This window comes from Heterodontus francisci, chromosome 14 (assembly GCF_036365525.1).
Source record: "Heterodontus francisci isolate sHetFra1 chromosome 14, sHetFra1.hap1, whole genome shotgun sequence".
In the NCBI taxonomy this organism is placed as follows: domain Eukaryota; kingdom Metazoa; phylum Chordata; class Chondrichthyes; order Heterodontiformes; family Heterodontidae; genus Heterodontus; species Heterodontus francisci.
This window is the reverse complement of record NC_090384.1, coordinates 97,244,653-97,261,284: the sequence shown is the minus strand read 5'-3', so window position 1 is coordinate 97,261,284 and position 16,632 is coordinate 97,244,653. Positions and strand designations below refer to the sequence as shown.

The following is a 16,632-nucleotide window of genomic DNA, read 5'->3' as shown; positions in this document are numbered from 1 at the left end:
TAGCCTACCGTGGGGAACTTTATCAAACGCCTTACTGAAATCCATATAGACCACATCCACGGCTTTACCCTCATCCACCTGTTTGGTCACTTTGTCAAAAAACTCAATGAGGTTTGTGAGGCACGACCTACCCTTCACAAAACCGTGCTGACTATCGCTAATGAACTTATTCTTTTCAAGATGATTATAAATCCTGTCTCTTATAACCTTTTCCAACATTTTACCCACAACCGAAGTAAGGCTCACAGGTCTATAATTACCAGGGCTGTCTCTACTCCCCTTCTTGAACAAGGGGACAACATTTGCTATCCTCCAGTCTTCCGGCACTATTCCTGTCGTCAATGACGACATAAAAATCAAGGACAAAGGCTCTGCAATCTCCTCCCTGGCTTCCCAGAGAATCCTAGGATAAATCCCATCTGGCCCAGGGGACTTATCTATTTTCACACTTTTCAAAATTGCTAACACCTCCTCCTTGTGAACCTCAATCCCATCTAGCCTAGTAGTCTGTATCTCAGTATTCTGCTCGACAACATTTTCTTTCTCCACTGTAAATACTGACGAAAAATATTCATTTAACACTTCCCCTATCTCCTCCGATTCCACACACAACTTCCCACTACTATCCTTGATTGGCCCTAACCTATCTCTAGTCATTCTTTTATTCCTGATATACCTATAGAAAGCCTTGGGGTTTTCTTTGATCCTCTCCGCCAATGACTTCTCGTGTCCTCTCCTTGCTCTTCTTATCTCTCCCTTTAGATCCTTCCTGGCTAGCTTGTAACTCTCAAGCGCCCTAACTGAGCCTTCACGTCTCATCCTAACATAAGCCGCCTTCTTCCTCTTGACAAGCTCTTCAACTTCTTTAGTAAACCACGGCTCCCTCGCTCGACAACTTCCTCCCTGCCTGACAGGTACATACTTATCAAGGACACGCAGTAGCTGCTCCTTGAATAAGCTCCACATTTCGATTGTGCCCATCCCCTGCAGTTTCCTTCCCCATCCTACGCATCCTAAATCTTGCCTAATCGCATCATAATTTCCTTTCCCCCAGCTATAATTCTTGCCCTGCTGTATATGCCTGTCCCTGCCCATCGCTAAGGTAAACCTAACCGAATTGTGATCACTATCACCAAAGTGCTCACCTACATCTAAATCTAACACCTGGCCGGGTTCATTACCCAGTACCAAATCCAATGTGGCATCGCCCCTGGTTGGCCTGTCTACATACTGTGTCAGAAAACCCTCCTGCACACACTGGACAAAAACAGACCCATCTAAAGTACTCGAACTATAGTATTTCCAGTCAATATTTGGAAAGTTAAAGTCCCCCATAACCACTACCCTGTTACTCTCGCTCCTGTCAGGAATCATCTTTGCTATCCTTTCCTCTACATCTCTGGAACTATTTGGAGGTCTATAGAAAACTCCCAACAGGGTGACCTCTCCTCTCCTGTTTCTAACCTCGGCCCAGACTACCTCAGTAGACGAGTCCTCAAACGTCCTTTCTGCCGCTGTAATACTTTCCTTGATTAACAATGCCACCCACCCCCCCATCTTTTACCATCTTTTCTGTTCTTAGTGAAACATCTAAATCCCGGAACCCGCAACATCCATTCCTGTCCCTGCTCTACCCATGTCTCTGAAATGGCCACAACATCGAGATCCCAGGTACCAACCCATGCTGCAAGCTCACCCACCTTATTCCGGATGCTCCTGGCGTTGAAGTAGACACATTTTAAACCAAACTCTTGCTTGCCAGTGCCCTCTTGTGTCCTTACAACCTTATCCCTGACCTCACTACTCTCAACATCCTGCACACTGGAACTTGAGAGGTTGTATCTATCTGGAAAGACTGAGGTTGAGTCTCTTTTTTTTCTTCAGAAAAGAAAAGCTGCGGGGGTGACCTGATAGGGGTCTCTAAAATTATAAAGGGGTTTGATAGGGTGAACACAGAAAAAATGTTTCTGCTTATGGGGACATCAAAACTTGGGCCATAAATTTAAAATCGTCATTAATAAATTCATGGCTCAGTGCATTATGGTTCCATTGTGTCTTTGTTAATCTATCGGGGATAGTATTGCATCAAATCACCTACATTTTCTTTGGGGAAGAAGAGCTCAATATTTTGAAGATACTTGACAAAAGTATGGCTAAATATTGGAAGATAACTTCAAGTCTTATTTTTTTTTTAAAAAGCTGTAGACTTCTGTGAAATGCAGCCATGATTAGTCTGAGATTGCCTGTTCCCCCGGGGAAAGGAGGGGAGCACGATGCAGCTTAAAAAATATAAATGTTTATGTATTACAAACATGAAAAAGACCAGCCGATCCATCAAACCTATTCCTTGTGATGGTGCAACAGGGAATCATGATACTCTGTTCTTCATCCACTAACGGTCACATAATCTTCTGGGAGAGGCAAAAAAAAAAATGAAATCAAAAAACCAAAGGCCAACTTGAGAAGTAAAATATAGGAATTTCCTCTGAACCCTGAAGGTGATCAAAATGAGAACAGAGAGAACACAGTAACTAAGAGGCACATGACCCAGTAGCACATTAACTGTCGTGTAATATTGGTCGCAGCCAAGAACTCCTCTAACTCCCCTTTGTAATCTTAGATAACCTGTGCACACAGGGCAAGCTAGCAATTTGTTCCAAAGATTAATGACTCTTGGCAAAAATAAAATCCTGCTGACATCCCACCTAGTTCTATGTTTAAAAAACTTTATATGCACGTCCTCTAATGTGCAGAAAAGCATTTCCTCATCTCCCCTCTAATCTTTCTACCAATCACTTTAAATCTATGCTCCCTAGTCACTGACCTCTCTGCTATGGTGGATAGACCCTTCACCTCCACTCTATCCAGGCCCCTCAAAATTTTGTTCACTTCAACCAGATCTCCCCTCAGCCTTCTCTGTTCCAAGGAGAACAACCCCAGCCTATCCAATCTTTCCTCTTGGCTGCATTTTTCCAGTCCTAGCAACATCCTCGTTAATCTCCTCTGTACTCTCTAGTGCAATTACATCCTTTCTGTAATAAGGTGACCAGTACTGCACACAGAACAGGCCATTCGGCCCTCCAAGCCTGCGCCGATCTTGATGCCTGCCTAAACTAAAACATTCTGCACTTCCGGGGACCGTATCCCTCTATTCCCATCCTATTCATGTATTTGTCAAGATGCCTCTTAAACGTTGCTATCGTACCTGCTTCCACCACCTCCCCTGGCAGCAAGTTCCAGGCACTCACCACCCTCTGTGTAAAGAACTTGCCTCGCACATCCCCTCTAAACTTTGCCCCTCTCACCTTAAACCTATGTCCCCTAGTAACTGACTCTTCCACCCTGGGAAAAAGCTTCTGACTATCCACTCTGTCCATGCCGCTCATAACTTTGTAAACCTCTATCATGTCGCCCCTCCACCTCCATCGTTCCAGTGTAAACAATCCGAGTTTATCCATCCTATCCTCATAGGGTAATGCCCTCCAGACCAGGCAACATCCTGGTAAACCTCTTCTGTACCCTCTCCAAAGCCTCCACGTCCTTCTGGTAGTGTGGCAACCAGAATTGCACACAATATTCTAAGTGTGGCCTGACTAAAGTTCTGTACAGCTGCGGCAAGACTTGCCAATTTTTATACTCTATGCCCCGTCCAATGAAGGCAAGCATGCCGTATGCCTTCTTGACTACCTTATCCATCTGCGTTGCCACTTTCAGTGACCTGTGGACCTGTATGCCCAGCTCTCTCTGCCTGTCAATACTCCTTAAGGTCCTGCCATTTACTGTATACTTCCCACCTGCATTCGACCTTCCAAAATGCATTACCTCACATTTGTCCGGATTAAACTCCATCTGCCATTTCTCTGCCCAAGTCTCCAACTGATCTATATCTTGCTGTATCCTTTGACATTCCTCATCACTATCCGCAACTCCACCAACCTTTGTGTCGTCCGCAAACTTACTAATCAGACCAGCTACATTTTCCTCAATCATTTATATATACTACAAACAGCAAAGGTCCCAGCACTGATCCCTGCGGAACACCACTAGTCACATCCCTCCATTCAGAAAAGCCCCCTGCCACTGATACCCTCTGTCTTCTATGACCGAGCCGGTTCTGTATCCATCTTGCCAGCTCATCTCCGATCCCGTGTGACTTCACCTTTTGTACCAGTCTGCCATGTGGGACCTTGTCGAAGGCTTTACTGCAGTCCATATAGATAACATCCACTGCCCTTCCTTCATCAATTATCTTCGTCACTTCCTCAAAAAACTCAATCAAATTAGTGAGACATGACCTCCCCGTCACAAAACCATACTGCCTCTCACTAATAAGTCCATTTGTTTCCAAATGGGAGTAAATCCTGTCCCGAAGAATCCTCTCTAATAATTTCCCTCCACTGACGTGAGGCTCACTGGCCTATAATATCCTGGATTATCCTTGCTGCCCTTCTTTAAACAAAGGAACAACATTGGCTATTCTCCAGTCCTCTGGAGCCTCACCTGTAGCCAATGAGGATACAAAGATTTCTGTCAAGGCCCCAGCAATTTCTTCCCTTGCCTCCCTTAGTATTCTGGGGTCGATCCCATCAGGCCCTGGGGACTTATCTACCTTGATGCTTTGCAAGACACCCAACACCACCACCTTTTTGATAATGAGATGACTGAGACTATCTACACTCCCTTCCTTAGGCTCATCATCCACCAAGTCCTTCTCTTTGGTGAAGACTGATGCAAAGTACTCATTTAGTACCTCACCCATTTCCTCTGGCTCCACACATAGATTCCCTTCTCTGTCCTTGAGTGGGCCAACCCTTTCCCTAGTTACCCTCTTGCTCTTTATATACGTATAAAAAGCCTTAGGATTTTCCTTAATCCTGTTTGCCAATGATTTTTATGACCCCTTTTAGCCCTCCTGACTCCTTGCTTAAGTTCCTTCCTACTGTCTTTCTCTTCCTCAAGGGTTTCGTCTGTTCCTAGCCTTCCAGCCCTTATGAATGCTTTCTTTTTGACGAGGCTGACAATATTCCACGTTATCCAAGGTTTCCGAAACTTGCCAAACTTATCCTTCTCCCTCACAGGAACATGCTGGTCCTGGATTCTAATCAACTGACGTTTGAAAGATTCCCACATGTCAGATGTTGATTTACCCTCAAACAGCCGCCCCCAATCTAAATTCTTCAGTTCCTGCCTAATATTGTTATAATTAGCCTTCCCCCAATTTAGCACCTTCACCCGAGGACTACTCTTATCCTTATCCACAAGTACCTTAAAACTTATGGAATTATGGTCACACTCAAGTTGTGGCCTAACCATTGAGTTATACAATTCTAGCATAACCTCCCGCTCTTGTATTCTATACCTCCGCTAATAAAGAGATTGCAAACAATTGAGTTGCAGAACTTAGTACGAATTTGACCAGGAAGCTGATTGTCCATTTTGTCAGGTAGAATAAAAAAGCAGCACATTATCTAAATGGAGAGAGGATGCAGAGGGTTCTGGGTGTCCTAGTGCATGAATTGCAAAAGGTTAGTATGCAGATAAAACAAGTAATTTGGAAAGCTAGTAGAATGTTAACATTTATTGCAAGGGGAATTGAGTACAAAAGTAGGAAGGTTATGCTTCAGTTATGCAGTTGAGACCACATCTGGTGTACTGAGTACAGTATGGGTCTCCTTATTTAAGGAAGGATGTAAATGCGTTGGAAGCAGTTCAGAGAAGGCTTACTAGGCTAAATACCTAGAATGTGCAGGTTGTGTTATGAGGAAAAGTTGGACAGGCATGGCTTGTATCTGCTGGAGCTTAGAAGACTAAGGTGTGACTTGATTGAAACATATAAGATCCTGAGGGGTCTTGATGGGGTGGATGTAGAAAGGATGTTTCTCCTTGTGGGAGAATCTAGAACAACGGGTCCTTTATTTAAAAACAAGGGGTCGCCCATTTAAGGCAGAGGTGAGGAGAAATTTTTTTCTCTGAGGGTCCTGAGTCTTTGGAGCTCTCTTCCTCAAAAGGCGGTGAAAGTAGAGTCTTTGAATATTTTTAAGGCAGAGGTAGATAGATTCTTGGTAAGGGGATAAAAGGTTATTGCGGGTGGGAGGGAATGTGGAGTTGAGGTTACGATCAGATCAGCATTGCTGAAAATAGAGACATGTTGTCGAAGCTTTTCATCTTGCACTCCAGGAAAATCGCAACAATAATGTAAGGGAAAACAACAACTTATACTGCATGAGAAGAGAGTGCTGATTGGTTGGCAAGTGAACTCTGGTAAATTTTAAACAAAGCTTGGCACTTGACGGTGAATCATCGTAAACTGGTACATTCGCCATGGCAATGCCTCTACCAGCAAATACAAGGGCGATGTGAGATGTGGCTTGGAAAAGGATATGGGCAACAGTGTTTTTGGATGAGTTTTAGTTTAGAGGGTGGAGGATGGGAATCTGGCTAGTAGAGTTCTGGACTTATTCAATAGCTTGCTTCTAAACAACAGGACCATTAATAACACTCCATTCAGTAGACCCCAGTTCTCTTATGTTAATAAATTATTTGCATCGTCAGACTTCGGTTTTTTTTTTGTTTTGCATGCTTTAAAGTATGGAGCCACTATTTATTCCACGATTTGAGCAGGATTCTTGATATTTTAATGTCTTCAATTCAGTTGAATATTCTAATCCAATTTCCTATTGCCTATTAATGCAGCTTTGACCATGTATTAAATTAAATATTTGGATTCTTAATGAAAATAAACCAAGATGGTTGTCCAAATTGCTGAGCTATTTTACGTATCTTGTGCAACTGTGGAAAATGTTTTGCAAATTGTAATAAATAAAACACCATCAAGATGTTTGGGAATTTTTTAAAATGGAAAACTTATTGTCTAAAATATATCAAGCTAATATCACATGATCAACTTCATACATCAAAGTGATACATTTTGTAATTATGAATGACGTTTATTTTGCATGTCACCTATCTCAGAACCTAGAGCTAATAAAATAATAATTACCATACTTAAGATCTGCCTGCCATTACGGTATTTTTACTAATTTTAAATGACAGTAAGGTTAAATTCTTTTTAATGTAAGAGAACTGTAGGCTGCTATTTGTAGTACTACTAATGGTCCTGTTTATAAGCAAACTATTGAATCTGCTTGTTCTGAGACCATGAGTTTATGGAAACTCTTTATCTTTATAGATCAGCATCCTAAACTTTGCTTTTTTTTTTGAAATATTGAGACTCTGTGACTTCAATTTAAATGTATATAAAATTGGTATGTAAATAACCTTTTTTGGTGAAAGGAAGTTAGTGACTCTTATTTGCTAAAGAGTCCAAGGTTAATATCAAACTAACTTAGGTCATGGCAGGTTTCAATGTGGTACTTGGACTTGGCCAATCAAAGTTTTGTGTTCTTGGAATTAATTTATTGCATAAGTCTGAAATTATTTGAATTTTTATCTTTCACCTTTACTGCCAGTTTACCGTGCCCTCCTGACTGCTCTTTGTCGGGGTACAGTTTTACGGCCCCTGAACTTGCAAAAATTTTTGCTTTTGTACAGTTTTGTTACGGTTTCTTTATTTCTGTAGCCTGCCCAAATGGTCTTGCTTGTTTAATCCTCGGTAGAATGTATATAGTCTGCTTCACTACAGGAGGGAAATCACAACCAAGCCCAATACTGTCCTCTTCATGACATCCATAGGCACTCATCCAATGAAATTTTTTTTTTTAAATGCACAGATTTCCAGGGGCAGGAATTCTGACTCTTTCACTTTTTCCTCCTTTTTGTGTTACTGAAATCAAGATACTGAAATCAAATGCAACACTCCCACCACAATCTCAATGAAGATCAGCTAACTTGGCAGTGACCAGGTATTGTACTTGGGAACCTCCTGGTCTTTATGCCTCAGCTACTCATTGCCTTAACTAATTAAGGCATTGGAGGAGGATAATTTTAGTAGTTTACAAAGAATTAGCATTCATGTCACCTTTTTGTTCTTGCCAACGTCAAACAGTAGCTTTATTAAATTCCTAAAGTCTTAATTCTTTTTTTGTACACAGATTCAAATTGCAGCCAGTGGATCTCAACTATGTTGAGATGGTATAATTGAAAACAAGAAATGCTGGAAATACTCAGCAGGTCTGGCAGCATCTATGGAGAGAGACGCAGATTTAACGTTTCAGCTCAGTAACCCGCCTTCAGACCCTTCTGAAGAAGGGTCACTGACCTGAAACATTAACTATGCTTCTCTCTCCACAGATGCTGTCAGACTTGCTGAGTATTTCCAGCATTTCCTGTTCTAATTTCAGATTTCCAGCATCTGCAGTATTTTGCTTTTATGATTTTGAGATATTGTGTCGACCGTTCCATAATTGAGTTCTTGATCTACGCTGCTTTGTTATGTGCTAAGTGGAAGCCAGGTGGTTTGTTGGAGACCCAGTTACCTTAAGTTATTCCTGTGCAAGTTCTGGCAGCCAAATACTTTAAGGTGTTTTTATATGATAGGAATGTAGCTGACGCGAAATACTGAGATCATCTGCCAGCTGAAGTCGATAGTGTAAAGAGATCCATGTTCCGGGAACTACTGGCAATGTCAAATTATGTGGGTCAACAATTGTGCCATTGATTAAGGGAGACTTTGCAAAGTCAAAACATAGAACCAGTACTCTGCAATTTGCTCTCGTAAAGCAACTAGATTTCTACTTTTTGCAGCAGATCTCAACATGGCAGCACCTGACTGAAAGGTGAAAAATGGGAGTGAGACGTTAAGTTTGTTCTTTAAATAGCAGGGAAGCAGATAGGCATCATAAAATGTCAATCATTGGCAATGCCGAATTAATAGGTACAAGCCTGATGGAAGATGTACATGTTGCTAGGGCGATTTTAGAAAACTAACACCAAATCTTTATCAGCTAACTGCTTTTCCTTGCATTAAATTTTATAGTTAGTCCAGTTTAAAATAATATTTTGAACTTTATTTTGCCAACTATTTCCCCTTTGCTTCATTACTCATGTCTGAACATGCTGACTGTTGCTGTCACACAATTCCATGAGTGTTGTGTACCCTTCAGCACGATACTGAAATGCCATTCCTTTTTGTAGGCCTAGACAGTCGGTGATTTATTTGATCACGTGTGGGGATTGTTTAGTTTGTTACTGTTTTCACTTGATGTTGAAGGTTACAGCACAGCAGGATGCCATATGACCCATTATGTCTGTCAGCTATTTAAAACAAATCATGGAATAGTACAGCCCAGGAGGTAGCCATTTGGCCCATTGAGTCTGTGTCTGCTCTTTTGAAGAGCAAACCAATTAGCACCACTCCCCTCGCCAAGTATTAAATTTCCTTTTGAAACCTACTATTGAATCTGTATCCTTCACCCTCATCAGGCTGTGCATTGCAAATCCTAAATGCTCATTGTATTAAAGTATCTCATGTTGCCCTGGTTCTTTTGCCACTCATCTTAAGTGTGCCCTTTGATTATTGACCCTTCTGCCATTGAAACCAGTTTCTCTTTATTTACACTATCTCAACCCTTCATGATTTTATACATCTGTATCACATCTCCTCTTATACAACTCCAGTTTCTCCAGTCTATCCACATAAATGTAACCCTTGCTAGAGCAATCCAAAACTAATCCCCATGCTCTACTCTCCCTGTCCTGTGTTTTTTCCCCATAACTCCTTTGCTTTGGTGATGGCCCTTGTTATAGGCAGTGGTCTCAGCCTCAATTACTCCCTGTGGTCAAGCTTTCCACTTTGTAAAGTAACTTTTTCTAATGCCTCTCCTTACTGTGTCAATTAATTGATCAGCCTGTGTCACCAACTCCACGACAAGGGAAATTAATGTTTTCCTATTCAACGCATCATACCCTTCATGATTTCAGAACACTCCATTCAAGTTTTTCTTGGCCTCCTTCCTCCCATAGAAATACTTTCAGTAACTTCAGTCGTCTCTTTGCTATACAAGTCAACTTCCCTGTTTCTGGATGTTTCATCCAGAGAACAGGAGCACTGGCTAATTGTCCTCTTCCCAGCTCATAGGTGCTAAGATAGTTGTAGCACATCTGTTACCTCAGCTATCATCAGCTAGCTCATTACAAATTGACCAACAATTGTTTGTTCTGTATGCTCAATTATATGCTGATTTTTACTAACTAAGCCATTAGGAGAAGCCTGCCCCCACCCCCTTAAAACTGTAGCTATCTAGAATCATAAAATGTTACAGCACAGTAACAGGCAATTTAGTCCATCGGGACTGAGGTCTACTGGTTTTCAGCTCTTGGAGATCCTCCTTGACATTGACAGCCCCCTTGACTGCAACAGGAGCAGATTCTGCATGCTTTTCTAGAGTCAGGACATTTCTCTCACGTGCCGGGGACACTCAGAAGGATTTCACGGTTCTGCAACCTTTGTAATCCCTTCTGAGTTCCTCGGTGTTTTGAGGTTAATTAACAGTTTCACATTCAGCGACCATGTCCCCCTTACAATCTTCTGGTCTTCCTGTAGGAGGCAGTGGTCAGAGAATAACACCAACTTGACGTTGGTGGATCTGACTGTGAGCACTCGGGACAGAAAGAGGAAGTCTATCCTGGAATGGATGGATTCGAACAGGTGTATCTATACAGCACTCTTGTCTGCAAAGTTGCTGAAGACGTCGTGCAGCTTGATGTCTTTTACTGCTTCCATCAGGAGTCCAGACATAATGTCCAGTTTGTTGTCTGCCTTCTTGATCGTCCAACAGCATCAATGATGCAGTTGAAGCCACTGCCTACAATAACTGGCCTGGACCTTACTAGCAGCAGTGGGAGCTGCTGGAAGACTGCCAGTGTTTGCTCTTTAGAGCTGGGGCATACGCATTGATTAATTGGAGCAGAGATTTTTTGTACATTACATTTGCTACAAGGAGGTGACGGCCCACCACCTTGTTAACTTTGGCAGTGAAGTTACCTCCCTGCAGAATGGTAATCGTTTCCCCCTGACCAGATCGATGGGCTGTGGAACCACCATCGCGCCCGTTGTAGGGTGCTGGGGTGCAGTTGTACAGAAACAACAAGTTGGCTTTGGCGTTGGTAATGTACTCCAAGGTTGAAATGCACTGCATAGGGGCTTTAACATTACGCACGCTGTCATTCCTGTGTTCCATGTCGAGGACTTTGCTCCCAGCTTCCTGGAGCTGGGGTGTGCTGGGCGCTTCGCTACTCCCAATGTTCGGGGCCTGGGGTGCTCATTTTCAGTGTTTCGGAGCTTGTGGGCCCTTGGTCTCCTGTACCTCCTTCGGACTTTGCTTTTTTTGTTGGTGGGGGCTTTCTTGCCCTTCCTTGAGGAGGGGCAGCCACTGGTGCCTGTTTGGGACGTCATCCACTTCTTGCCACTAGCTTAAATGGGGGCTTTTTCTTCCTTTTGTGTTGTCTTTGTGGTTCTTCCAACTACCTGCCAGTCGTCTCCTTGTTCCGCTGCTGCCTCCACTTACATCAATTCTGTCTGCTCTAGAGGAGGCTTGGGTGATGTTTTGGGTTTAGCAGTTTACTGAAATGTCCTTCCCATTTTTGTCACCTGTCTTGTCCACCAAGGGTCTTGGTGGAGGGTGGGGTATTAATCTACTTTGGAGTGGCCCTGCTTGCTGTTCCTTTTTTAATCGCCTGTATATAGGTGGCACTGTGTTTAGAGCAGGCCTTGCAGAGGTAGCCAGTCTCACCACACAGGTTTCTCTCCTCATTCCTTCATCTGACCCTCCTGTTTGCTGTTTCTGCAGAAAGTTGCGTTACAATTGGCTGCTGCGTATCTGGCTTTGCCGCAGCTTTGACATGCTCTGGGCTGCCCCGCATATGCCAAATAGCCTCGACTTCTTCCGATGGCGAAGCTGGAGTGGGGGAGAGGGGGTGGGGGTGATGATGGAAGATGGTTCCCTTGGCATCCACCTCCAAGATCACTGACCTGCTGGTCCAAATCACAAACGGGTCCTTGACCTCTACTGTTTCCAGCCACCTCGACATACCTGCCATGGAACATGAGCACATCCACCACAGGGATATGGGAGTAAATGTGGATCATCACGCGGTTTCGTTGTGAAGGCAGCATAAACAGGGTTCTGCAGTGAGGATTGATAGTGGCGCCTGGTTTCCCCTCTCCTTGAATGCCTTCAGAAGTTTCAGGCATCCCGTGATGTTTTTAAAGGTAACAAAGAAAAACTTGCAGGCAGCAGATGTCCGCGGCTTGGAATCCACAGCATTCGAATAGGATCCTCTTCATGAAGGTGCAGTCCAGCGGCATGCTTTCTTTCATCCATCATCTTGACTGTCACCCTGACAGTATTATACACCCCTTGTTAGTTGCAGCCTTAGCTGAAACATTGAATTTTCTCTGTATGAGCGTTAGGCCTGAGCTAGCATGAAGTTCCACCAACCACAGGAGAGCTCAAACTCATTGAAGCAGAGTGGGAGATGTCTACTCCCTTTGGAGAGAGTGGGCTGGATTTTGTTCTCAGCCCAAAGTTGGGTCTGCGGCGGGGTGGAGAATCGAAGTGGCAGTGGCCGCCATGGAACCTGATGCTGGGATTGCTGGGCCCGATCTTCCTGGCAGCGGGAAAGCTTTGTGGCAGCCCCCCTACCGCTCTACGAAGGGACCCTGCTTTCCATATGCTAATTAGATCTTCACATTAGTTTAAATGTAGCCCGCAGCAATCGTACCTTTAGTTCCCGATCTTCAGTGCGACGTGCGGCACTCATATACCTTCGCTTTCCCATCCAGGGAAAGCTTGCGCCATTGAAGTGGGGAAGGGGTCAACTCTGCATTTTGTTGAACTGTCTGTAGGGCTGGCAGCCTTTTAAAAATGGTGCCAGCACCTGCTCCCGCATCAGGGTGACTCTGTAAACTGTGAAGCCAAAGCTGCCCCCACCACGTAATTGGGTGGGGAGAGCTGTGAATATGCTAAGCAGCCACCCGCCACAAAATTGCAGCAGAGTGGGTCCTGGGGTCGGCTGCCATTTTCTGCACCTGTTGCCGCGGGACAACAAAATCCAGCCCAGTGAGTGCAGGGGTTTTGGGATTGCTTTCTTTATAGCCTAACCTACTTATGTGGCCACCTGTGAATCTGCGCACACAGGGTTCTCAGCTCCTCCACTCCATTTGAACTCTTACTCTTTATAGAATATTTGCTTTCTCTGACACTGACAAAAATATTACTTTACATTTTTCTACATTGAACTGCATTTGTCACTGCGTACCCTCTCTGCTCGGCTGCCTGTGTCCTCTTGTAGTCTTAGCCCCAGTTTGATATTAGCAAATTTCAATATTCCCTTAATTCTTAAAACTAGATTAATTATGTATCAAATAATTCTCTGTGAAACGCCATTTGTCGCATTTTTCAAATTTGAGAAACGTCTTTCCATCCCTGTTCTTTGCTTCCTGCCCGCTGATCATTTCTGTGTAGCAATGTAGCCATATTCCCCTAATTCTATGTGCCTTTTATCTTCACTTTAAGCCACTTATGTGATACTTGATTATTGTTTCCTGGAACTGCATATAGATCTGAGTATGTATGTACAATAACGACTTGAATTGCTATGCCATGTAATGCAAAATGTATTATTTATAGTGACTGAGTCTTTTTTTATGATATGGTATTCTGGGATTTTTAGCCAGTGGTTTGGGAATCACATTCCATGACTGACCGTTGTACTGTGGAAACTGCAAATGAGCAACCTTGATTATTATATGTTCCTTTATTGTGTGTTTAATATTTTTATATCAAACTTTTTTAATGTCCAGGATGCACAGTGCAATAGTAGGCAAGATGTACTAGATTGGGGGTAGGGACCTGATCAACATGCTGGGGAAGGGGTGGGTTGTGGAGTTTGGCAGCAGTTGTTAGGTGTCTTGAATATAACAAAACTGGGTTAGGTGTCCTGAGGTTTAGCAATACAAGGGGCTATATGGTTTGGCAGCACTGGAGACTGAAATATGGACTTTGGCTTCCTGAGTGATTCTTGGGGCATATCAGCACTGGATAGGGTTTGGGGGCCATGGGATCAGACAGCACTGATTGCAAGATCTATCCAGAGACATTCAGTTAGTTGCTTTTTGATTAATATCTGGGAAATAAATAAATACAGATTATCTTTGAATACCACAGTTGCATTAATAAATGTCAAGATTCCACTGTGTGTGTCATTCCCCTCCCTCCTTTTTTTCTAGAATAATAAATAAATGCATGGATGCTTTGATAAACAATTTTTTTTCTTTCAATCACCAGTGAAATTCTATTAACAGTAAAAATAAATAATAGGTGGGAAATAGGTGCTCAATGTGTGTTTTTTATAAACTCAGCTTGACTTTCTTTCAAAGGAAGAAAATGTTAGCTTTTATATAAAGCTTAGCTCTAAATCTTCATCTTCTGGCTTATCTGAACTGCAAACTGAAATGCTGTTCAAAATGACCCAATTTGCCTTGTCTACTGGGAAAAATAAAGGAGATTGTTTCGGAATCTGTGTACAAATGAAGGCTGGTTTGTTGACATCGCAACCACTAGGTGGCACAGTACTTGCATATGCACAAATGCAGCCTCATGCACTATAACGTCACTGATGTTTTGGCAGCTGCCAGGAGCAAAGATGGCGCTGCTCAATATATCCTAACGAAAACAAATTAAACCAAAATGGCCACTTCTGGACCCTGCCCATGTTTCGCGCAGTGGGTTGCTTAATGAATTTAATTGATGATTATTTCAGGACACAAACCCGAATTTTAAACCAGTGAGCATTTTAAGAAGAGATTTCTAACATTTTGGGAATTGGAACAGATAAATCCTGGGAGCTCGCGTTCAGCATGAACACCGGCAGAGAGCTGCTGCTGTGTTGTAATAAGAGCCAAATCAACAACTTGATGTGGCATCACTTCAGTGAGCTTTGTGTTTAGACCTGAGCACCAGGATAGCTGCATGTACGGGATTGTGTGCGCATTTCAACAGAATCTGTGGCCTCGCCCCTTCACCCTCGGCTGCTCGCTCCCCCGCTTGCAATCTCCCACCCCTCCCAATCTCTCACCCCTCCCCTGCCTTTCTTGTCACTTTCTCTCTTCCACGCTTCCCACCTGCGGGGAAAAAAGGCTGCGATTGCGGGAGGGAGTGCAGACCAGGAGCGGGAGGGAGCTGAGTGAGGCGAGGTGGCGAGGCCGGGAGTGACGGGAAGGACGAATGACAAATTCACACATGTGCCATGTTAGCGCGGCAAGCCAGGTGCTGATGTAGGTTGCGCATGCACAGCACCATAATAAGATCATGAGAACTAGGAGCAGGAGTAGGCCGTCCGGCCCCTCGAGCCTGCTCCGCCATTCAATATGATCATGGCTGATCTTTTCGTGGACTCAGATCCACTTACCCGCGCTCCTACCGTATCCCTTAATTCCTTTATTGTTCAAAATACTGGCAGCAAGCATCTGTTCTGCACATGTGCGAAACTGGGAGCGCTCTGATGATGTCGGCGGGAGGGCTGCGTTGTCAGGCGTCAATTTGATTAAAGCAAGCACAGCTATACTCTCAGTACTGTTTGTCATGTTTGAAATAGTCTCTGTCCTTTATGAATTGCAGAAAAATAGTATGCAGGTACAGCAAGTAATAAGGAAGGCAAATGGAATTTTGGCATTTATTGCTAAAGGAAGAGAGTATAAATGTAGGGAAGTGTTGTGCAACTGTACAAGGCATTAGTGAGACTGCAGTTCAGAGGAGGTTCACTAGATTGATTCCAGAGATGAGGGATTTGTCTTGTGAAGAGAGATTGAGCAGTTTAGGCCTTTACTCTCTAGTGTTTAGAAGAATTAGAGGATACCTAATTGAGGTATGTAAGATATTTACAGAGATTGACAAAGTAGATGTAGAGAGGATATTTCCTCTTGTGGGGTAATCTGGAACGAGAGGTTATAGTCTTAGGATAAGGGGTCGCAGATTTAAAACAGAAATGAGGAGAAATTACTTCTCAAAGGGTCGTGAGTCTGTGGAATTCACTGCCCCGGAATGTGGTGGATGCCAAGACATTGAGTAAATTTAAGGAGGAGATAGACAGATTTTTAATTAGTTATGGGTTGAAGGGTTATGGAGAACAGGCAGGCAAGTGGAGTTGAGGCCGAGATGAGATCAGCCATGATCATATTGAATGGCGGAGCAGGCTCGAGGGGCTGAATTGCCTACTCTTGCTCTGAGTTCTTCTGTTTATATGAAACTTGTTTCTTCCTTTTTGTTGTTTTTCAGAAAAAATGATCAACTTTACCTGAATAAAGCATTTGAATTTCATCCTCTAGTTTTTCAAATAAAACAAAATGAACAAAGCGAAGCATCTTTCCGTTTGGGCTGGCTAAATCCTATTGATGCTTGTTGTACATATTGAGACTGCAATATCTCTCTTCAGCTGACTAAGTCGTAGTTTGGAGTGTCAGTGGAGATAAATATCAAGCCCAAAGCTCAGGCTTTTCAGAAATGCTGATTATCAAGTCAATACATTAAGTCATTCAACAGCATTACCATCGCTGAATCCCCCACTATCAACATCCTAGGGGCTACCATTGACCAGAAACTGAACTGGAGTAGCCATATAAATACCGTGGCTACAAGAACAGGTCAGAGGCTAGGAATCCTGAGGCAAGTAACT

At 43.3% G+C, this 16,632-nt stretch overlaps 1 protein-coding gene across 1 annotated transcript in view; it reads left to right on the top strand.

The window, feature by feature from the left end:
• qser1 (glutamine and serine rich 1) overlaps window positions 1-16,632 on the top strand; it is a 144,577-nt gene that overhangs the window by 57,235 nt on the left and 70,710 nt on the right. The window lies entirely within an intron of this gene.